Genomic DNA, 23,462 nt, shown 5'->3' on the forward strand with positions numbered 1-23,462 from the left:
ACACTGAACTCCAGCAAGCATTTCTAAGTCTCTATTGATTAAAAACAAAACAAAAAACAAAACAACAACAACAACAAAAAAAACACCTCAAACACGAATCAACAAACTATAAATGAAGAGGAATGGATAATCCATTCAACCTGAATCTTTTGACTTTTGTGGAAGGAAATGGGTTTTTTAGAAAGTGACCTTCAGCAGCTAGCAAATACACATCAGAGTGTCTCCTTGTCAGTGTTTGTCTCTGAGAGGTGAGAGAGAAGGACATGAATTTTAAACAGAGATTAATTTAATGAGCCATTGCATTAATAGTAAGAAAAAAGATCTTCAAGTTAAGCTGGGTTGTTTCAGGTAATCAAAAGCAGATGAAATTGGGAAGAGAAAGAAAACCAAAAGCGAAAAAGAAGTTAGATGGATTTGACTGAATTGCTAATTGATATGGAAACCCTGGACACTTATTACTTGAAAAAAATGCCAAAGAACAGAGACTTAAAGAAAGACTTGATAAAGACAATCAGTGTAGGGAGAAGAGGTGAAATGAGCTAAGAAGAACATGAATGGCTATAGAGAAATAGCCTATTTTGGCTTGCATATAGTGTGGGCATATTCATCCTGTTATTTCATGACTCACAAACCTATGATTGAAAAGATCTGAATACTAATAAAAATGAATCAAAACTAAGAATGATTTGATACAGGTGCCCCCTTTTCCAGTCTTCTGGTAGCCTATCACATCTATTTCTGGTACATGGCTTTGCTCATGCTCTTTGTTTGGATACATTTTTTGCTGAATTGATTTTAAGATTTCTCTATTACTTATAGGTAATAGGCAATTTTGTTCCAAAATTATTTAGCTGGCTTGACTGTAACCACTCACTAGGTAGGCTATTTTTCATTAGGAACATTATTTGGACTTACATGAACAATTTAATTATCCTGAAGAGTTCTTTCTGTGGATATTTATAACAATATAAATACAGAATCATAGGTATTCAGTATCTGTAATTTCTCATTACAATGAACTGTAAAACAGAAATGATAACAGAATCATCTAGATCTAAAAAGCAGCACAGATTCTTCCAGGATTCCATCCTAACAATTTGAGGGTATTGCCATGACCCTCAACGACTCAAAAATGACTCAAGTTAGGAAATTACAGCAGTGTGAGAACCACCTGTGATGTTCACTTTCTGTCCCTTTGTCTTTGCATTTATAGGGAAGAATAACATGTCATTTTGTGAGTAGCACATCAAAAGGAGATGGTGATTCTGTGGACTTATGTCTTCCAGCTGCCCTCCCAAGTACATGCTTTGATGTGTAATCAAGGATGAGTTTATGCTCCACTCTTTATTCTGGGTCAAAGCACTAATAGAGTCTCTCTGATCTTTTCTTATTTTTGCAAAATGTATGGGAATTTGAGGTCTTTGAAACTTCTACTGTGTCAAAGAAATTCAAACAGAAGAAAGAATGGTAGAGATACACTCCTGCAAACTGTTATTCTTCAGGAAACCAGGATAAACTGTACAGGTTCAAGCCTGAGAGACAGATTATTCCCTGGTAGAGCCTCCTGAAAACATAATGCAATTTAGAAAATACGTTCGAATGCCATTAGGTGTATGCCTCCTCATTAACCTCACTAATGTTACCATAATTTACATAGTGAGAAGAGTTAGATAAAGTTTTCCAGAAATTAGTATAAGCCAAGAGCCAGACTGCAAGTGCCAACTGTGCAGAACATCACCCTACATCCTTGAAATTGCCAGTGGAATAAAGACTGGTCATTAACAATGGTAACATACATTAAAAAAAAAAATACTGTTTCCTTGCATCTCTCTTGCAGATCCAAATGAAAACATCAGTTCTGTAGAGCAAAACCAGATCTCCTCATTTGGGGTTTTTGCTGCTTGTGGTCATGGGGACAGGCACGGACCCTCCTTTCTGCAGACCCCATCACCTTCTTCCTTGGCCACTTCTCGTCAAGAGTTTTTAACACCCGGGTACGTGAGAAGCTTGGCAGGCAGCGGCAGCTGGCAGGGCAGGTTTGAAGGCTGCATTTATGTTTTTTTGCTGTTTGGCAGGGCTAGGCCCAGCCCAGGGCAAGGCCCGGGGTCGGTGGCAGTGCGGCAGCAGCACCACGCGATGGCACAAGACACCCGCGAGTGTGCCTGCAGCCTTCTGCAGAGCAGCAAAGGCAGGGAAAAGCACCTGCTTCCTTCCCCTGCTTCAGCTGCGGAGTTTGTTAGGTTGCTGTAGGGATAAAGCTAATGAAAACCAGAAAGAAATTCAATCTTCCTAACTGGGAAAAGAAAGATGCTACCTAGCCTGTTGGAGGTTGGGAGCATCAACTGCTGCATTTGTGCACATCACAGGTGACACCAACAGGGGTGTTCTGGGTTTAAAAGTAGAACTAAAATTAGAAGTGTGAATTTTGTCCCCTGTTCAGTATGGAAATATCCTAGGAACCTGAAGTCACCCCTCCCTCTCTCAGACTTTCTAAGTGGGAGAGAATTTGCTGCCCAAAAGAGTGTTTTGGTGATTAGGGCTGGGAGGTTTGACTGACAGCTGGCATTCAATCAAGCACTATGCTAATCCTATCAAGCTATTGACAGGCAGACTCAAAAAGAGTGAATTCACCTGCCTCCCCATTAATGCTGAGATGACAATCACATTCAGTTATCCTGACTTCTTATAGACAAGGTCTGCACAAAGATGGCCTTGCTGGCTAATTGCTAGTAAGCTGAGTATTTAAAGATGATCAGGATGAATTATTTAATATTAATTATAATGCAGGATTGTCTTTTTTTTTTTTTTTTTTTTTTTTTTTTTTTCCCACTGTAACAATCCATTTCTGAAGCTTCTTGACATTTAATCTCTCTTCTCCCTCCTCATATTTTGATTTTTGTGAAGTACTTGGCTTCCAGTGGGGAGAGGAACAAAGAGAGTCAAAAACACCATTTTCTTGAGTGTTTTACCAATGGTTTCTTGACTATTTCAATGTAATTAAGCAGGTACAAGAGGTCGGGGTTAGTTTTGAAGAAAGTGCTGATGACCCTGCCTGCATAACACCTTGTGCCTTCAGAACCTTTCCTAGCCCCCGAGAGAAGCCAATGGTGTTTGCTACTGATGCGGCATCCAAGCACCATGAAGCCCAGTGGACATCCTCAGTGACAACACAAGCACTCCTGTTTGTAGGGGGCCTCATTTCCCCAAGAGCATCACCTTCCTTCCACATCCCCACACATTTACTGACAGACTAGAGGGGAACAACACACAATTTCTGCAAGTGGCACTGAGATGGCATGGAATTTGGCTCTGTTGCTGCCGTTAATCCGAAAGCCCGTGTGTATCCAGCTTGCTACTCCACTCCTGCTTTCTATATGTGAAGAGCTGTGTTGCTGCATGCTTTCTCCCTACAAAATTAGACTCGTTACTAGCAGTAACCTTTATCTCTGTGTGACATCTGAGCTGCCAGGAGAGGATGGCAACCCTTTCATCCCTGTGCTTGTTCATTTCCTTGGCAAAGTGTCGATCAAATCTGTCATGCGCTTCTTTTGCTGCTGTTCTGGTGTACTTCACAGGAGGCACAGAATTACAAGGTTTACAGGATGCTTTATCACTGCAGACAATATTTTCCTACACTACCTCCTGTACTCCTCTCCACTTAGTATGAAAGAGAGCAAAAGCTCTTATCTGCTTCTGCTGGGCATCTGACTGAGCCTCTCACCTTGCTCTTCTTAAATTCATTGCTGACCTTGATTTCGTACAGATCACTAAGGCCATTACATTTCCTGTTTCAAGGCTTATCTGCCTAGCTGAAAAGCTTCTTTCAATTCTGTCTTTTCTTTTTTACTAAGCTCCAATACATTTTTTTTTTTTTTGTAAATATATATTTTTTAAACTGGATGAGATTATATAATTCAGGTATGACTAAACTTTGTGATCCAGTAATTTTTATTTTTTTTCACTCTTACATTTCTAGGTAGATGGGAAATCCTCATCAAGCTGTGTTGTAATTGGTCCTTTATCTTAAATTTGAAATTTGCTCTATACAAAGCACAATGAGCTTGTTTTAAATTTGAGCCCCTCACTTCAGGTGTTCCAATTCTGTTCCAGGAAGTCTTGTGTGAGCTGTCAGATAAATGAGTTTTGGGATATAATTTTTTTTTTTTTTTTTTGATAAGTGCTCCTATAAAGATTTTGTATTTTTGTTTTCCAGACAGCCCTGAGAATAGTGTTTCAATAGACCTGATAAAAATACACATGTTCTGTTTTGTTCTGACACATTCTGCCTTGGAGACCTGTCCTTGGAAATTATGCTTCATTGAGAGATTCACACTTTCTTGAAGCTAAAACTCAAATGCAACTGGCTGATGCTATGAATGTTCCTGAGCAAGTCCACAATGAGAGAGAGAGCACTAGAGATCCATCTTAGCTTCTAATACTTACATGCTTGACTTTATTGACTCTTAAAATATTTTAAAACCCCACTCTTGCATCAAAAAAAGCTTCACCTTTCATTTATTTTAAGTTAATTTTTCACAACTGTAAAGAGAAACTGGAAGAATGTGACCTTAAACATTACAAGGTAAAGCAAATCCCAAAAGGGGTTTGTCTTCAGGAACAACTTCTGTGATTTTTGTATGCCTGGAACTAGCAACACAACTTCAAAGAGAAAATTCTTTTCTGTCTCCTAAGTCTACACTGGCCATAACTTCTCGAAGGCCTCGGTGGGACAGTGCCACATACCTCTGTGTGTGTAAATTAGGGAATAATTAGGTGATGTGGTGAAGGAAAACTCAACAAGCGTAATAAAACTCATCCAGTGCAGAAATCAGACAACCCATGAAGGGAGAAAAATCTGGTGATGTCTTCGGGAAAAAGATCACATTTACTGTCCAAGATCACCTTCTTTTTGGGCTAGAAAGGAACACCCTATTTTTGGCACCACAGACTGATTTTCTGTTAGCTCAACAGGAGGTCTGTCAGAACTGCTGAGACAGAAAATAAAAATACCCAAACTTATTTTAAAATCTCATGAGTTTCAAGAGCTGATTCGTGATATGCATTTGCATGTAGTTGGTCACGCTTTATTTAGGTGCCATCTACTTTTTCTTACTCTGAAAGTTGGGTCTCTGCTTTCTGTCTGCAGGCTGGCTCAGATGCCTTCAGGTCCCATCTTTATACTTCCTCTCCATGCCATGAAATCGTCCACCCTAGGGAATCTCCCTAGTGGATCTGGGGACTGTGAGATGTGACAAAGGTCTGCAATATCAGAGATGTTATAGTTTAAATAAGGAGATGTCATCACTGCAGCACATGGCAAATTGGCACCTATACAGAACAGGACTGAGATATACAAATAAGGTTGAAAATAACCCCCGCTCACCTTGTGCACATCAAATCTGAGGCATCATACCTGGAAATCTTCCAGGGCACTGCTGTAACAACCTGCCTCCTTCCCACCTGCTCCAGTGTGAAGTACCTAAGCAGAGCTTTACTGGCAGTGAACATTGCTTTGGGCCTCAGGCCTGTGCAGTAAAGGTTAATGTAAATAGCTCCTTAGTTACCCCTTAAAGACTTTAATAAAGCACTGCAATACTGAAGTTGCTCTCACTTGTAATCTTTCCTCTTAGAAATTCGGGCCAATGTACCAGACTGCTGTAGAATAGAAATGTCACTGATGCCATGCAAAACTGATGAAATTTTGTTTTACAACAAATTCAGGTTCTCCTACAGGGATGCTCCCTCAGCCTTGGGTTTCCAAAAGAAAAAAAAAAAAGAATGGCATGAAACTTTATTACATCTGGGTTTGGGTGGGAAAAACCCTTATCCTTTCAACAAAAAGAAAGTGCAGCATGATCAGAAAAGGCTGACACTATAAGGGAAGGCCAAGAGATACATCTATTTTGTATTGCTGTGCTGAGTTTTAGTCTTCTGAATAGTTGTTTTGTTTTAAGCTTCAGCGGTGGGATTTCTGTATTTATGACCCAATCGGTGAGTATGACCCATTAAACTAATACTCAGCATAAGTCACTGGAAGAACCTGCAAAGTTAGCCACAGAGCAGTTTAAAGGGAACTGATATAAAGGTTCAGACAAGACACTTACTCAGAGCCCTAAGGTGTCTTTTTATTTTTATTTATTTTTATTTTTTTATCTTTTTTTTTTTTTTTTTCCCCTGAACCTTATTACCAGCTAATTATGTAAGAACAACCACCACCTTATTTTGCAAAACATGAGAACTGGGGAAAGGCTTTAAGGCTTCCTGACTGATGGAGTGCCACATTGGGGATGCTTCAGTTTTTTGTTCTTAAAAGAAGATTCAAACAAATTGACCTCAACCCCAACATGGATATTTAACACAGAACTTTTTATAACTGAGGCTGAAATAAAGGAACTACATTTATCTAGGATCAGCTCTTTTGAAATGAGCAACTGATCTGTTTTTATGCTGTGGGAGTAGAAAAAACTCAAAGGAGAAGCTGTCATTCTTTGGGAAGATTTGGGTGCCTCATACAGAAGGCTGGTGTATATTAACGTGAATAGATAAGTATCAAGCCTAGCTGTAAAACTGGCTCTTTTATATCACTGGTTATTCCTGCTTTTAGCTGCAAAGATTTGTTGGAAGACGTATCTTTTTTCAAGGTATTTCAGATACTGACAATTCTAATCCATGCCAGAAAACAGAATGGCTGATGTATATAAAATAAAAAAATAGCATCAAAAGCAGAAAATGGTGTTAGTGTAACATTAAAGGTGTTGCTTTAAATTTTAAATGCTCATAAAATGTGATAAATGTGCAAGTATGGCAGTTAGAAATGTTACACAGTTAAATTTTGTTGTCAACATTTGGACAAAAAAGGAAGAAAAATTCGATGAAAATAAACTTTCTTCATCTTTCCATAGCTTCACACAGAATTAACTCTACCATGTCAGGCCATTTCTGGTAAATTTAAGTTTCAAAAATTCATGGAAAAAGGTTGACCTCATAACATTTCATAGTACTGGAGGATAAATTTGCAGAGGACTGTAACGCTACAAAAGTTAATCATGAGAAGAATTATTCCTAACTCTGACAGTGATGCTAAAGTAGGCTTCATTAATGTTGTTGACTGTGATTAATGGAGTTAACAAAGCTAATGAGGTTTATTTACTTCAATGTGTATAATACTGGTTGTAGGCTTCCCAAGAAGCAGAATGATGGTAATATCTAATAGCATTTCATATGTGCAAAGTGATTAAAAAAACATTTGAAATATCTTTTAAGGAAGCAAGAGAAGATGAATGATATAGTTTAAGCAAAAAGGAAGTAAATGAGAACAAATAAGTGGAGCTGGGTAAATAACTTGGAATGAATAATTTATTTCATATATTTAGCCTTCTTTTTTTTTTTGCACTCATGGGATCCACAGAACTGAAGAGATTTACTCAAACCTATTTATCAAAGGAACTTGATAGCTTAAAGAAAGACTACACAACAGTGAAGCCAAGAGTACTTGGAACTCAGGCTTCATTGTGAAGGTGTGAATGAATAGCTAGGAAAGTCATATCACGTTGCTTCTGTTCTCTCATTAGCTAAACAGAAAAATTCCAGCACCAGTAATCCTGAACTTGGCAGATAAATGCTCAGTATTATCAGCATTTGACAACCCTAAAAAAAATTCTGGCTGTGACTGGAGCTTACTGCTCCAGAGTATTTGCTGATATATAAAAGAACATCAGCAAGGCTGTCTACACTTATAAGGTCAATCCTAGGATGCTATCAAATCCTATTTCCTGGTCAGCTGAAATATATCCAATAAATCCCATTTCTCTCTAGCTCAATTCCTCTTTGGAAGTTGCAGTTCTGCTGAGTTGCCGCCTGACATATGTTGCAGCATATCTAGAGCTTTCACCCATTCTTCAAGCCTCCAGCTCAGCCAGGCCACTGCCAGCAATATCACTAGTCCCTGTTCTGATTTGTTTTGTACCGCGTTTTCTAAATCCGCTACAACTAAATTAAAGGAATCTGGGAAAAAAAAAGGCAAAATATACAGACTAATCCTTTGAAGAGAACTTCAAGCCAACCTGAGATACACTAATGCAGTACTTAAGGGGGGAAAAAAGTCCTAAAACCCCACAGAGAACCTCTAAATCAACCCTAAATATTGATATAAGCATTAACCTTCCCCCTCAAGGTGACACTGGTGATAGGCTTTGCAGTTACTGCAGTTTTCTTGGATGATATAAGCTATAAGAGCAAAACTTTGGAATAAAAAGTGGCTGGGGCCTACATGAAGCTGAGCATTTTCCTTTGACAGTGATGTTAGTAAATGTTGTTCACAGTATCTTGGATACCAGGCTTAATAAATGTACAAACAGTAAGGGTAAATAAAAAAGCTCCTGTGAATAGTCACCTACACAAACCTTGGAAATTAATTTGTTCAAAGTACACGTAGGCATAAAACTGGAACCCACATGGCAGGAGGATTTAGAAGGTACATAGAGAGAATGGAAGTGGGTAACAGAAAAGGTATACCACATTTGCTCTATGGACTACATTTCAGCATGAAATCAGCAGGTGCAAATCAGCATGACTACCAATAAAAGATGAAGTAGTATATTTGGTGAAAAGGAACTGGAACAAATGCAAAGTAACAACAAACAACCAAGGCATAACTACATCAAAATTTTTCTTGCTACCCTCTATTCTGGCCCATACATTCTAAACTAGTGCCTTCCAAACAAGTTTTTAAAGCAGTCTGACATGTTTTGCTTTGGTTTGAATGAAGCAACTGTACTTAGCTACTTGAGATGGGTAGTTTTCTTATAATATAAATCAGAACCCATTGAAATCAATGACAGATTTCCCTTGGCTTCAAAAACGACTAGGCTGATTGCCTGTTATTAGAGAAACTGCTTCACTTGCTCTGCACATCTAAGTCTACCCCATCTCTGCATCGTGGAAGCACTGGCAAACTGACCTCAGATGCCAGGCTACTTCTTTCTTTGTACATAACATATCATTGAAGGAACAGTGCAAATCAATCATTTCTTCAGGTCACATCACAGACTTCTGAAATTATCCTGGTAGCTATCTTTTCACCTTAATCCTTAGTTCTTTCCTGGAGCACAATTAGCCTGAATAACAAGGGAGAAGTGAAAAACCTATGCCAAATCCAACCCCTCTCCCACCTCCCCCCCACCCCCCTCCCCAAACAAACAAACAAAAGTTCTGAAGACAATTCAGTCTTAGTAAAAATTATTTTTTTTTATGAAAAACTAAAAGTATCCTATAAGGAAGCTTCTGAATTTATATTTTGAAGTAAGTTTTAATAGTAAACTGAAATTAAAAATATCAAAAAGTTTCTTCCCAGGTTTCAATGGGATACTTTTTCCTTGATCTTTTTCATAGATTACCCAGGAACACTAATGGTTCCCAGGAACTCTGCAAGATACACAGTGAAGGCACAGCAAGGACTGATCAGACGCACTGTTGAGGAGGACCTTGCGTGGAGAGTGAGAGATGCAGCCTCAGATTGAGGCACCTACATCAGGTTTCTAGATGTGCAACTAGGTGTCTGAGCTTTTATTGCAGTCAGTGGGAATGGGACTGAAGTGCCAAAACATATCTGAAGTGTCATTGGAGGTGACCTGGTTTTAACATGCCACTTCTGAATGACCTGGGTCCCCATACACCTAGGGCTACATAGATGTCTTGGGTACCCATGGCCTTGTAAACTTAGTCTACAAGCATCCAGAGAGAATATCCTAATAAAATAAACATCTTATATTGTATATATTTGTTCAGTTCCTAAGACTGGTTAAAATAGTCTAACATTATTAAATGCAACACACATCTCAGTCCCTGGCTTGAGACCATGACCCTCATACCTACACAGGGTCATGGAAGGAAAGCGTTTGGGCAGATTGGGTGAAGAATCAGCATTTCTGGAACCTGCCGTAAGTTTTCTACAATAAATCAGGATTATACTCGCCCAGTCGGAGATAAACCAATTACAATAAGGTGGCACACAAAGAAAATAAGGCAAAAACAAAACAGTGAAGCTCAGCTGCAGTTTCCCTCCATTTTTGGCCCCTTTTGGGCACACTCATTGTGTGCCCAAAACACGATAAGATTTCCAACAGGTGTTTCTGACAGACCCAGGCCCGTCTGGCACCCTGCCTTGCTCTACAGCTTGTTCTCCTGCAACATGAATTTTCCTCATGGCGTTGTCCCTTTGCCCATTCCCCTTTATAGCTTCTCCATCAAAAACCTGTTTGAGGTCATTGTGAAAGGAGCTGGTCAGAACAGAGCACGTTTAATAACTGACTTCATGAGAACAGGACAGCTTTTGGAAAGCAATTCAAGATCTGACTGATTTACCAGGGTCTGTTAGCAAGCTTCTGCCATCCATGAATCTCTGCTAAGACAGGCCTCGCATGATTTAAGGGAAAGTGGCTGTACACAACTCCTGAGTGAGATTAATAATGAAAAATTCCTCAGTCAGTACACACACCCTTTTGTTTATTTTAAGTAGGCTGAAGTGGAACAAATTCCCTGGTTCCTGATGACAGCAAAGGCCTACAGCATGATCACTTGGCCTGTCCTTGCAGAGCAGCACCCATACTGCCCACTGTAAGGCTTTTGCCTCAGCCCCCCAGCAGGAAGCATGGCGTTTCTGGTGCTGCAGGCCCTGTCATTTTAATGACTACTTGAACAAGACTTAACAGCATTTCAAATGGTGGAACATGGAGCAGAACTGTGTTGTGGGTTGTGCAGATGCTTCAAGAAATTTACAGGAACTTAATCTCACTAAATTCTTACAAGATCCTACAAACTGCACCATGGGAGACTTCTCTGCTGGCAGCCTTTTATGTTGAAAATGCATCTTTACAGAAAAATCTTGAATCTTTAATCACACGGATGGACTGACTTTTTTAAAGCAATGTCAGTGTAATGGCATTTTGTATATCCTTGGGGACAATGCAGCTCAGAGGCAGATTGTGCAGTAGGACCCCAAACTGCAGCCTGTGAATCTGTGTTGTCCTTGGAGAATAGGTTTTGTGGCAATGACAGTTTGTTGTAAGTAGTCAAAGGGACAGCACTGATTCCAGGACAAAGTAAAGTGCTAACAAGAGCCGTTGAAACTCCCAGAAACTTGGACAAAAGTCTCATCCACATTATTCTCCTTCTGGCACTTGTCTAAGCCTCTGTGCCTTCTATAGTTGAACAGAAAGGAAAAAGCTGTCTTCGTATCAGTAGCAAAAATGGTTTTATAATTGAATAGAAAAAAGCCCTCTATTATGTTAAGTGAATCTCTTCTGATTAGCTACAAAATTTTGCTCATTTCACACAATTAGAAATGAATCCTCCTTGTGCATCTCAGGGTACAGCAGAGCTTTAAAGGTCTGGGACATCCTCCTGCATGCAGATTTCCAAAGGGTCTCCATGATAAGCATCTCTTGTGATGCTTTTAGACAAATACTTAGAGCACAGCCCACTGGACTGCATCCAAGCCTTATTAATTTGGCACTATGCTGATGCATTTTGAGCTGACTCTGATGGTCAATGCTCAGCTCTTGAAAATTCACTGTCATTGACTTGCCCAAGGTCACAGTGGAGGTCAGTGGCAGACTTACATCCTGAAAAATTTGAGCTTGGCTATTAACCAAAAAACACACTCTTTTGTTAGGTACATAGTGCTGAGCCTACAAAGAGGCACATAAGGTAAAACCTGAGGCAGGGGATCCCTGTTTGGATCTGATCATCACTAACAGAACATGAAATAGGCACATATATACAGAATCTTCTGCTTCCTCTTCAGGTTTCTGCTGATTAAATGAAAGCAACTTGGAGAAACCTGCCGTAGGCCACACTGTCTTTTAGGTCTGTGGAAGGAAATAACCCTTATAGCTTTTAATGAGCTCATGAGATTTTACCCTCTGTTACCACTAAATCCATCACTTTGCAACAATGAAGATAATTTATGACTGCCTCAATTGTTTCTTTTATTTATGGGACATTTTTAGTATGGAATTTAATCAAAGAGATTAAATGTCATACTACCTATTACCTTGCTGTTAAGATATTAATCCTATAGAAAGACACATCAAACTCCAGATTAATCTAAAAGGAAAGAAATATGATGGCAATGTAATTGCTTTAGGATTCATGATTTTTTAACTTATTTAATCAGGGCAGAAGTTGAGATGTCACTGCCTTTTGCAACATACATGTTTTTCAGCATTAGAAATGGATATGAAAATAGATATAGAGTTAGGCCTCAATATAACAAAATGCTTAGCATACACTTACCTTTAATGTGCTTGCCTTGACTTCAATGAGACTTATGCCTGTGTTTAAGAACTGAATAAGTTAGAATTAAATCACCTGCTTAAAATTAAGCATCTACTTAAGTGTTTTTTGGTAGGATGGGCTTCAGCAAGCTAAGTTACACATTTGACATGTTTGCCACTTAATAGTATAATTTTAAAGCTAAGAACAGGAAATACATATACTGCCTGTATGTATGTCTCAGATTCTACACAAAATACTTTCCCAAAGCCCTTTATGAGCCATAAAACAAACCACATTTCAACAATAGATTTCAAAGCCCTTTCTACTGCAAGAGCCTAGAACTGAGAAGAAACATGGTGAGAGAACATGCAAAGACAAGTGCAACATATACCTGCAGAAACTATTGTAAATTTGAGGGGGAATCTGAGACCATAGGAACAGAGCATTAAATTGTAGTTTTAATCTACTGATGCACTTTTCAAAAGACATGGGTCAAGTCAGCCCACTGTTCCTATAGAATCTGTTTATGATCACCAAGAATATTGATAATTGCATTATTAGGAATAAAAATGACCTTATCTTACAAGCACTAACCCTACGAGTACCAGATTCTTTTCACTGAGTGGTGAACCCTACATTGTCCAAGCTCGACATCAGTAAGCCCTGTTCACAGGCATTTAATGCTTGTTACACCACTGATGTCCTTTCCAGATGAGTCTAGTTTTCTAACACTCAAATCAGCCAACTCACTGAGGTTTCCCAGAGCTGCTTTTCAGAAGTTGCTGAATAGGTTGCAGTTTTCATCAGGCCCTGGCTCAGTTCTGCCCTTTGCTTCTCCCTAGGAAAGCCCTTTTCATCTGTGCTAATCTACACCAGGTGAACCTCCCAGACACTACACATAAAAAACTGTCAACAATACCTTCAGAAAACAAGTTATCTGGAAGCTACCTGAAGTATAATCACAGAACAGATTAAATTTTTTTCTAAAAGAACAGGTACCCAAAGTAAGCACAATTTATATACATAGTGCTAAATACCTTACGGGTTTTATAAGTCAGTTTGATAACACCAGCCACGAACTATTCTACTAGCAAACCCAGCAGGCCCTCTCCACCCAGTACCACATGGGTAGATTGACCTTGGGCTGAGACCTAGTAGTTAAAGAGGTCAGGGTGTATTTTTAAGTGAAGGCCAAGAGGAATTATCAATATTGGACAGTATTAAGCATTGCTCTAACCACTGCTAACATCAGCTAGGTTGGACCTAACTGAACTAGTCAAACAAGCAGCAGACAAATTTGTAGTTCCCCTTCCCTCCTTGCATTGACCACAGAAATGTTTTCTAGGACACAGCACAAGCTACTGCCTGGCTTCACTTTGGTTTTCCAGCCTCATTAGGGCAGGGAGCACAGGGACTATCTTGCCATGTCATTCAGGAAATGCACAAAAAGCCTCAACAAAAAGCATCATCTGGCAACAATGAAATATTCAAACAAGTTTGCAGATGACAGTGCCGGCTTCTGACGGGAGAAGATTGTTTGGGAGAAGTTATTTGCACAAGCCAGTGAATGATTGATGTAAGGCCAATGAAAGATTGATGTGTGAAAATGTAGAGCACATCTGCCCTAATTGAGACTCCTGGGTTCCCCAGGATTACAGGAGGGAAAATAAAAATTCCTATCAATGAGATTCATCCTGTCATCCTGTCCTCCAGAAAATTTCTAATCACTCATCTTACTTATTTCCATGCTGATAGCCCCTTGATGCCGCCATCAAGCTTATCACATGTTACCCTGCATACAGAGGGCTCAGTGATGAGGCAGGCTGGAATCAGAGTAGTCTGGAAAAGGAAAGCCGCAAAGCGAGGGGAGCTGATAAGTCCCCACTGAGAAGTCCAGGGCTTCTGGTTTGTCTGTTCACATCCAGGTCACAAAACTGTGGCAGATGTATAGCCCCTTTCTGGGGTTTTTATGACAGATAGTTAAGTGCAGCTCACAGAAATTTACTACACATTCTTATGGTTCTTGACTTCTCCTGCACTCACTGTTAGGAAGTTCAAAAAATTTTAAGAAATACTTTGAAAATCATGTCTAAGCACTGTTTGTGCAATTCAGGCATGCTGAAACAGCATCAGATAGGTTGTAACTATGAAATTATTTACAAGGCCAGAAAGACAGAATTCACGGACCTATTAAATATCAGAAAGCCAATCTGGGCTTTCTTTTCCTAGTCACGAAGCTCCAGTATTTTAGAGGCTTATTTGCACGGAGCCTGCAAGCTTCACAATGAAATTTCACTGACAATATAGCTATGACATTGCCAGTTGAACCTCTCTGAATATCTGCCTTGCCTTCTGCACACAGCCAAGTCATGCCTAGTAGCTGCCCTAGTCCCAATATGCTCAGGCACATAACAACACAATGGTGTACTCACAGTCTCCCATTTTTGCTGCAGTCTGAACTTTTCCCTTCAGTGTTTCCAGTGACCTCCTCTCTCCAACAAATTGGCCAGCATCAACACCCTTTCCAGTGGATGGATTATCCATCATCTTCAAGGCCAGGAGCACCATTAGGAAACAACAGTGAACCCACCCAAAAGCATGAAATTACAAACATTAACTCTCAGCCAGGGTTCACTAGTACTTTAAAATGTTCCTTGCAGCCAGGAGCTAATTAAAGTGCGGAGCATTTAAAACATTTTTAATCCCATTGTTTTCTTGCTAACTGACTGATACAGCAATTAAGCACCAGCAAACAAGCGGTTAATGCTGCTGAAACAATAGGCATGAGCTGTGTCACTAGCAAGCTTCAGTCTCACCCTGGAATAGATTTGTTTGCTAATATTAACCATGATGTCCTTTCCTTGAAGAAAGGATGGTAGATGACAAGACACATGACTCTGAAGCCTTGAAGGCATCTGTCCATCCACAAGGAGATTTTCAGAAACACGTAGGAGCTCTGTATGAACCCTGTCCTCCTGAAGCAGACACTGCACAAGCACAGAAAAATAGCTTTTTCTGGTCCCAGTGATCTTACACTGGACAGACTGTCAGACTGGATCCTAACTTTGAAGTAACCCAGTTCCCCCTAAATTAGCCCATACATAAAGTAGTTTTATAATTATGAAATACTTTAAGGCAAGGATTTCTATTCTGCTATCAGAAAAAAAAACAAAGGGTGATAGAGTGACATGAGGGGACAGAAGGCTTAATTTTCTTTGATCTCCTACATGCATCATACTTTGATCTATAGAAAAAGTTTCTATTTAGATGATATTAGGGTGATATCTGAGGTGTCGCTGTTGGCTATGCTTGTAGAACTACTGTTGGAAAATGTGAACTACCCCTGCTCCCCCATTAAGAAGACATCATTTCTATGTTAGGACTATTATGTGCTATTTTTACACAGCAGCAAACAAGGAAGGACTGTGATTGTAACATTTGCTCCTTGTACTAGATTGCGATAGAGTATAAATCCAGGCTGAGTAGGCTATATACTGTATTATACCATTGCTCCTCCTGACCCTATAAGTCAGCCAGGTTCCCTATTACAAACACCCTGTATATTCAAAAGTTTATCATGGCTATAAAAGTTCAGTCTAAGCTCAAAGTTAGTATAAAAGACCATAACTCAAATGAATCTCATTTTTAAAGACTGATAATAGCTTGTAATGTAGTTCAATAGCATTTTTCAAAAGCTGGAGTGTTCAACAGTCACTTCACCCTACTGGAAGCAGTTACCAGTGGAATCACCTTCCTAATAGGCACAGAGTGAAATATTGCTTCCAGTTTAATTTGCAGAGGAAAGGTCAAGTTTTGGTGCCTGTTCTTGTAAACCATTGGGAGGAAAGAATGATTGATTCCTTTTAATTTTTGCAAAAAGGCTATCAGTCATAATCTACTTCTAAATATTTTAAAGTTTGAAACAGTTCTGAAGTGTACAGTGTTAATAACTCAAAAAACAGAAGCTGGAAATTAATATCAATTTGTATTTTTAAAACATGCTGGCTAAGAGAGAGAGGTTTTTATTTAAAAACTTTCACCCATTTTTCCATCACCTCTAAGCTTCCAGCCTTTAAATGTTATCTCAGTTCAACCATTTAAGTCAGATGTTTCCTCCCCCTTTCCAATTTCAGTTCAGCTTATCTGATCATCCAAATCTTGTACTACTGGCTGTCCTCTGCATGAATGAATGTCACTTGAAACACCACAGTACAGTTAACAGCTATTAACTCACAAAGAGCAGACACCACCCACTTTTTCTGACAAAAAAAAAAAAAATGGTTCTCAGAAGCATTTGTAAAAAAAAAAAATAAATAAAAATGAAGTTACTAAAGAAATGAGGGATAGTGAATCACAGCTTGTTGCTCTGGATGTGAATGCCCAGGCCCTAACAGTTTCAGAGTAAATAACTCCAGATACAAAGCAGTCTCAGATGGAAGTAAATGGAGGCCAGTCTGGGAGACTTGCATTGGAGTGAGACATTATTTCAGAATAAATCAGCTCAGCTTTAACTACTTCATTCTGAAGTTCCCACCCTACGACTCCTGTGTTGGAAATACTCCTTGAAGAAACAGTCCAAGACAAAGCCACAGTTTAACTTGTATTTAGCCCACTCACATGAGAGAGATGCCCAGGAGCACCAGTTTTCCCTGTCTCTTGCTCACACATGGAGTTCCCATGGAAAGAGGCAAGAGCTGTATGCACAGCTGACAATATAGCCCCCTATAAAAGCCTCCTAATGTTGTGAATACCCTCCTCTCCCAGCAGGATGCATTGTTTCTTTACTGTTTTGGACTAATGAATGTTGATTGTGATACAGATCTTAACATGAACTAGTCACCAGCCAGGTGAAGCTCTTGTCAATTTTTCATGTACACACAGAGAAAGCAGAATTAAAACCTTCCTGAGACCTAATGATCCAAAAGGTAAGTGGGAGGAGGAGGAGTGATTAATTTCCCACTGTTTAGCATCACCTCATTCTTTACAGAGAAACACCTCTTAACATGAGAGCTTTATAGATTATATTGTCATCCAGCATCTCAGTATGTACATCCCTGGTCCCTGTGGGGAAATCTAAGGTTTCCTGCTCAGTAAAAATCTCTTAAAGTTTTACTCACTGCAGCACGCAGAGCTGTTTCACACAGTATTTCCACCCAGGCTCACACAGCTCTGTGCAGGCTCCAGGCTGACAGCACTGCAAGAGTAGGAGAAACCCCCCACGAGGGATTTGAATTCCCTCCTCCAAGCTTTGTCACAAGGGCACAAGTTTGGCTTCCTCCAACCTGCCATTCCTGCTGGGGGAAAGAGATGGCTCAGCAGCACTGAAGAAAGGCTCTGCCTTATGGGGCAGCCCAGCTGTCTCTCCTTATGCCTGAAGCTCACAGTCTGCTGCAGTCTCTGATAGTCTGCAAGGCTGACAAGGACTGATAGCCATTTGACATATAAAATATGCAAAGGGAGGTGATCTCACTGCTTCCTGACTTTTCAGTGCCTAAAGATACTTCTTTTACTGAGTACTTCTGTCTTCAGTCCCTTCACAAGATAAAAAAAAATAAAGGAACAAGGTCTGCAGCAAATGGCATCATCTTTCTGCAGTGTAAGCTTTAAAACAAGCAGGGAAGAAACTGCCTCCAAAGATTAGAGCCCTTTGTTATTTACTTAAAAGGAACTTCTTCTCTGGTATTTTTCCTCTTCCTTTAATCAGAGTTATTTCTGAATGTCATCACACACTTAAGGGCATACCAGTACTGCTCAATAGAACATAGTGCAGCCTTACACCAGGTAGCTATGACAGTGTGAAAACCAGGAGCATGTACTTTGCCTCAGGTCAGGTAAAAATCAGAAGTGAACTCAGCTAAGCTGCTACTGGACCTTGAGGTCTTTTCCAACCTAGAAAATTCTGTGATTCTGTGGTGCTTCAACTCCAAGGGTGGCTCTGTGGCTCTGGATACCTCCAAATTGGAACCCCTATGTCAAGTGCTTCTAGGACTCTTACTCAGGATACCCTGTGACAGGGCTTGTAGCCCTCTTCTCAGATCAAGCCCAGAAGGCAGATATGAAAAAAGGTCATTAGATAAGAATTAAAAATTGGTGCACAATAAGTGCAACCCATTGCAGTTGGGTTTTTTCTGACTGCTAGAAAAAAGTGGGTGCACACAGCCTTTTTTCTCCTTGGAGTCTTACCTGACAGATGAGAAAACCACACTTAGCCCCACCATTTCCTTCTGTCCATCCTGGGGAACGAGGGCTGCATCTCTTCCACACTACAGACAGATCAGAGGGTGTGCCAACAGTCCCAGACAAAGCAAGGCAATAGATGGGGTCCAGGAACCATCCAAGGAATCCATGCAGGAGCAAAAGTAGGCAGGGCTAGAAATAAGGCAACAGCATAGGTCTGAAGCCCATCCAGGAGACCAACCTGGAAACAAGTTACCTACAGGACAGAACCAAGCATAAGACAGGATTTGCAGCAGAGCTGAGAGCAGATACACCCACAGCAAAAGCTTTGGAAGGACTAAGGCTCCTAATCTGGAGCTTAAATAGATCTCTTGGGCCCAGGGATGTGGGTCCCAGGTGAGGCTGGTCAGGGTGACTAAGGTTTATTAGTGCCCTCAGGGCCCTAACATATTTTTCACAGACTGCCTCTTCCAGTTCTGTGTATTTGGCTCCTAGCACTAGCTAGGACCTTATAGCATTACTGCAGTGCAAATAACAAAGCACTTAATTGGTAATGCTAATTAAATTCAGGTCAGGTGCTACCTGATGGGTGCCCACACAACCTGCCAGCAGGAGTGTAGCTGCTAATTAGCACCCATGTTGGCTGTCATGGTAAGGACACCAATGTGTGAATGGAATACAGAGAATAAACTACCCGTGCTAGGAAACAGTAGGCTGGCACAATATTTCTGTGCCAGGTTTCTGTGGAGGAATAACCTACCATCAAAAGAGATGGGAACTCAAAGGACTGTAATATCCCCTCATACAGGGGACCATAAACCAAGATTTTGGAGTTAAAAAAAAAAAAGGTAATACAAGCAAAAATATGAAAACTAATCAGTTTTGGTCATTTACATTGAGCTCTCCATGGTTCTGCAGCCTGACTCTGCTGGTAATGTCAGTAGCTTCTGAGCTTCTAGCTGTATTGATTTTCTTAGCAGAAAAAGCCTAAGGTTATCTAAACAGTTTAGTTTCTTGCTACTCTGCACTGAATTCATTACTTTCTTTCTGCCTGAATATAATGCTCTGTGTTGCACATGCAGTGTCGATCCATAACCAGAGCAGAAATTGTCCGCAGAATCAGCTAACAATTGGGGCCGGAGTGTGCTCCAGTGATTAACAGATCAACACTTCCACGACAGGCAAAGATTTCCATTAGAGCTCCAGCGTGCTAGTCAAAGGGGAAAAGGGCCAATTACAGGTGGTGTCAATGGGTGCAGGTCCTGAATACAGCCAAATTTCTTTATTTTCTGGGCTGCGTTCAACCTTGTAGCACTGGTGAAAGGGACCCTTTGAAGGTATTTCCCACTGGGGTGGCTGATACTGACTTTGCTGAAATGCTTTTAGTGCTTTCATCATGAAAGCAGAACAAAGGAGAAACAAGAAGAGTTTCCAGGTCAGGAACATAATCATTTGCATTCTAGGTCATCCCATCAGTGTTTAATCCCTCTTGTACCTGAGATTTCAGAGGGGTAAAGTCTCCTATCAGGGCTGGTACACACAGAAAACCTGGCTGACTGCGTGCAGCATGCCAGTGAGATGTGATTCCCTTGCAGCTCAGACCCCATAAATCACTGGCCAGACTACTGCCTCAGAGAAGTCACTGAGGGCAGAGTAAATCCGTTTCTCTGGGGAGGAGGTGTACTGGTGAGCGGAGGACAGGGATGCTCTTGCAGGCAGGAAGGTTTTAGATGCCCATCTCCGTGTGACAGCTCTGTCTATGCATCTGCCTTTTGTTCAGGCCAGTTGGGAAAGCAGCTTTTGGAGCTGAAGGCCTCATGGTACAGAGTACAGGAGGGATTTGGCTGCTGAGCAAAGCACATCACCCTGAGCAGCTCTTCTTCTTTGCCCAGGAGGAGGCTGAAACCTTTTGAAGTCAGCTCTCCACAGTCTGCCCAGCTTTGCTACGCACTGCAAACACCTCTCTTCCTCCCAGTGACCAGCCAGGCTGCTGCATGCTCCATGCCAAACACATAGAAGGAGATGATTGGTCATGCTCAGGCACTGCTCATCACTCAACTTCACCTCCTTTGACTTGTGCCTGCTTAAATGCAACAGAAGAGCTGCCCCATCTCAATGTGCCCTGCTGAAATTGCCATGGAAAGCCCAGCTTGTGAAGCACCTCTCCTCCCTGCCAAGGCCCTCAGAGGAGCATTTTATAGACTAATAAGCAGATTTTAGATTAATGACCAGAGTCCTGCAAGGCTGGGGTGAAATCATCACAGGCTGCGCAGGGCAAGCCGAGGCAGGCTGTACTCTGTCTGCCAGAGGGGAGAGTTATTCTGCCTTATGCGTGCATTATATTCAGTCAGATATTAAACTAGCTCTCTTCTAGCATTGTCACGGATGCTGCTCTGATCTGCTGCATTAAGTAATTTGTGCTTCTCCCCCAGAAAATAATTTATTTCCTCTCTGTGCTGGTGTCAAAGCTAATATTAGCGAGTGTTACTGAACCATTTTACATCTGCTCTAGCAGCAGCTGCTCCACAGGAGGGTGACTTGACAAGAGGACAGGGCAGAGGAGAAAAGTCACATTAGGCACTTACCAGAAAGGGTGGGAGGGAAGGGCAGGATGCTGAGGGGCAGCAGGAAGGGGGTTCATGGTGCTCAGAAACACAAATTTGCAAAGAAGAACATAAATACAATACAAACAGTGCTTTTCCTATATGCACGCCTGAGTGGCATGAAATGCCCCATGTGGGAGCAGTTCTGGTTGCGTAATTGTCACTGGAGAGGCCCATGGGGATGAGCCAGATTAGCTTTGCTCAGAACCTGCCTGTGAAGCACTTTGGCAGAGAGAAGAACAATTTGTGGATTTTCTTTTCCCTTGCGCTTGAAAAAAGCAAGCTCAGACCATCCTCATTGAGATAAATACATAAAAAGTTCATGTTTGTGCTTCAGCAAAATCAGCTGGCAGCTCTGCAGCCTGATTGCCCTGGTACCTCCTGCAGTGGGACAAACCAAACCGGGGAGCATCTGTGTGCTGGATATCAGGGTGAGACAGAGCCTGGCTGGCACGAAGCACTACAGCTCTGCGTGGTGCTCAGCTGGGAGCTGGGCTCCCCACAGGTACTGCTTTTCTCACTCCCTAGGGATGCAACCAAGAAACAAAAGGGAACTGGCAGAATTAAAGTCTGCATGCAAGCGTATTTCACTTCAAGCGTGTAAGTGTATAGGTTTATTTATTTTAGCAGAAGAAATATTAAGAGCCAAAGCTAGATCTGAGCCCCTCACCTCGCAAAGCGCTCGGAGCCTGTCTTTTGGCGAGGATGCTGCAGGGGGTGCTGGAGAATGCAGTTTCCCTCCCCACTGAGCTGCCAGCAGCCCCACCACCAACTCCAGCAGTATGTGCTGGAGACTTGTTTACATCTGAAAAGATTTATTTATGTTGTAAAACTATCTGCTGGTGAATAGATGAAAAGAAATATGTGAGGGAAACCATAATCATTTAATACTTATTCCGTTTATTTTCTATTCATTTAGCAATGTTGGCATTCTCATCATAATTAAAGGGAGCTGGGTGGCTTTCTAATGCTTTTCCACATGTGTTTCTTCCTTCCCTTTGAAGGTGCTTGGCAGATTTAGGTCATACATTTTCTTCCTACTGCACAGCAAGGGGAAGAGGGAAAAAAATTCCCAGCACCAATCTTTTCTAATACTTCTACATTAGTTCAATCCAGCAGAGGTTTGCTCTGCCTCAAGCTAAAGAAAATCTATTAGGCTCTTTAAAGAAGTAAGTCAAAGGGGATGCATCTAGGATAAGGTCAGACAAAGATGTGTACAGCAGAGAATGATAGTGCTCAATATCGTTGCTTTGGCTGTCAGGAAATGTTCACCCCACGGGATGCCAAACTCCCCTTAAATTTGCTTCCTGTCTTCAAATGACTCAGTGAGCTGGAGGTGAACACTTTTCACTTTTTCCTGGCATTTGCTGCGGTAGGTGGGAAATGAAAAGTCAGAGCCAAGGACCAAATGCCCTGCCCTAGCAAAGCGGATTGTGCAAGGGTTGATACTGGAGCCATCCAAAAGTCATGTTGCTGCTGTTTTGCTGGGCATTTAAGAGCATGCTGTACAATATATTTAACAACTAACACTTTTTCAAATTATTACAGGTAGCTTTTTACTTAAAAAGCAGCATATGCTGATCACTGGTATACATGTTCAATTTTTGGCAGACGATTTATGGTTAAGATGAGTGGTGTCTTTGCACCCACTCTCAGGGACCTTTTGTTCAGTCTAAGATAGCTGCAGAGTCACCCAAGGTTTCTGCTATTCTCAGAGACAGATACATCCATAGCATCTTCAGAAACTAGGATCCTTCAGAGCATGAAGCAGCCCACACAAGATGCTGCTGCTGTCTGGAAGGTCCTGTCTGGTGGTGGCAGGGCATGAAGGCGACAGATCACTTAGATGCCTCATGTCAGATGGAACAAATCCAGAAAGTGCTGCTGAACTGCATTCCAAGTGCTTTCTTTGTAGCCTGGCAGTTGATGCAATTGTGAGTTCAGCATCATTCTTAGCATGTTTCTTTGATGCTGTCACAGTCAAGTACCAGCAGCCACTTCTGCCTCAGTTTTGGTAGACTCCCAAGAAAAGGAACAGTCCTTTTGGCCATCTGGCAAATGAAGACAAGGAATAGGGAGGAGGTGGAAATGCCTTTCTGCCTTGCTGGATGTTTAATCTCATCTGTACTTCAGGAGTTGCTCATGTGCTTTGGACACACTGCAGCCAGAGAAGAAGGGGAAAAGCTGGTGTCCTTTTGAAATCCTGGCCTGTGAGAGCCTATTATACATGTATAGCAGCATGCCAGCAGGGGAAATATAACTCCAAAGAGACCGGATATATTTTAGGAGTGATTTCAGTTTCCCCAGCTCAGCATCTCTGGTGGGCTGAAGGAAGAAGATGCAGCAGGTGGGGAGGATAACTCTGGGTGGAGTGGTGCCATCTGGCTTTTTATCATCAATATCAGT

The 23,462-nt window shown here is 41.2% G+C and overlaps 1 long non-coding RNA gene across 1 annotated transcript in view; it reads right to left on the reverse strand.

Annotated features, from left to right (window-relative positions):
- LOC311439209 overlaps positions 1-18,778 on the reverse strand; it is a 49,792-nt gene extending 31,014 nt beyond the window's left edge. The window contains exon 1 of the long non-coding RNA XR_014694590.1: positions 18,460-18,778. This is a non-coding gene — a long non-coding RNA (uncharacterized lncRNA). The remainder of the gene's footprint in view (positions 1-18,459) is intronic.
- Positions 18,779-23,462: the final 4,684 nt, after the last annotated feature.

This window comes from Aythya ferina (assembly GCF_964211825.1).
Source record: "Aythya ferina genome assembly, chromosome: 6".
Lineage (NCBI taxonomy): Eukaryota > Metazoa > Chordata > Aves > Anseriformes > Anatidae > Aythya > Aythya ferina.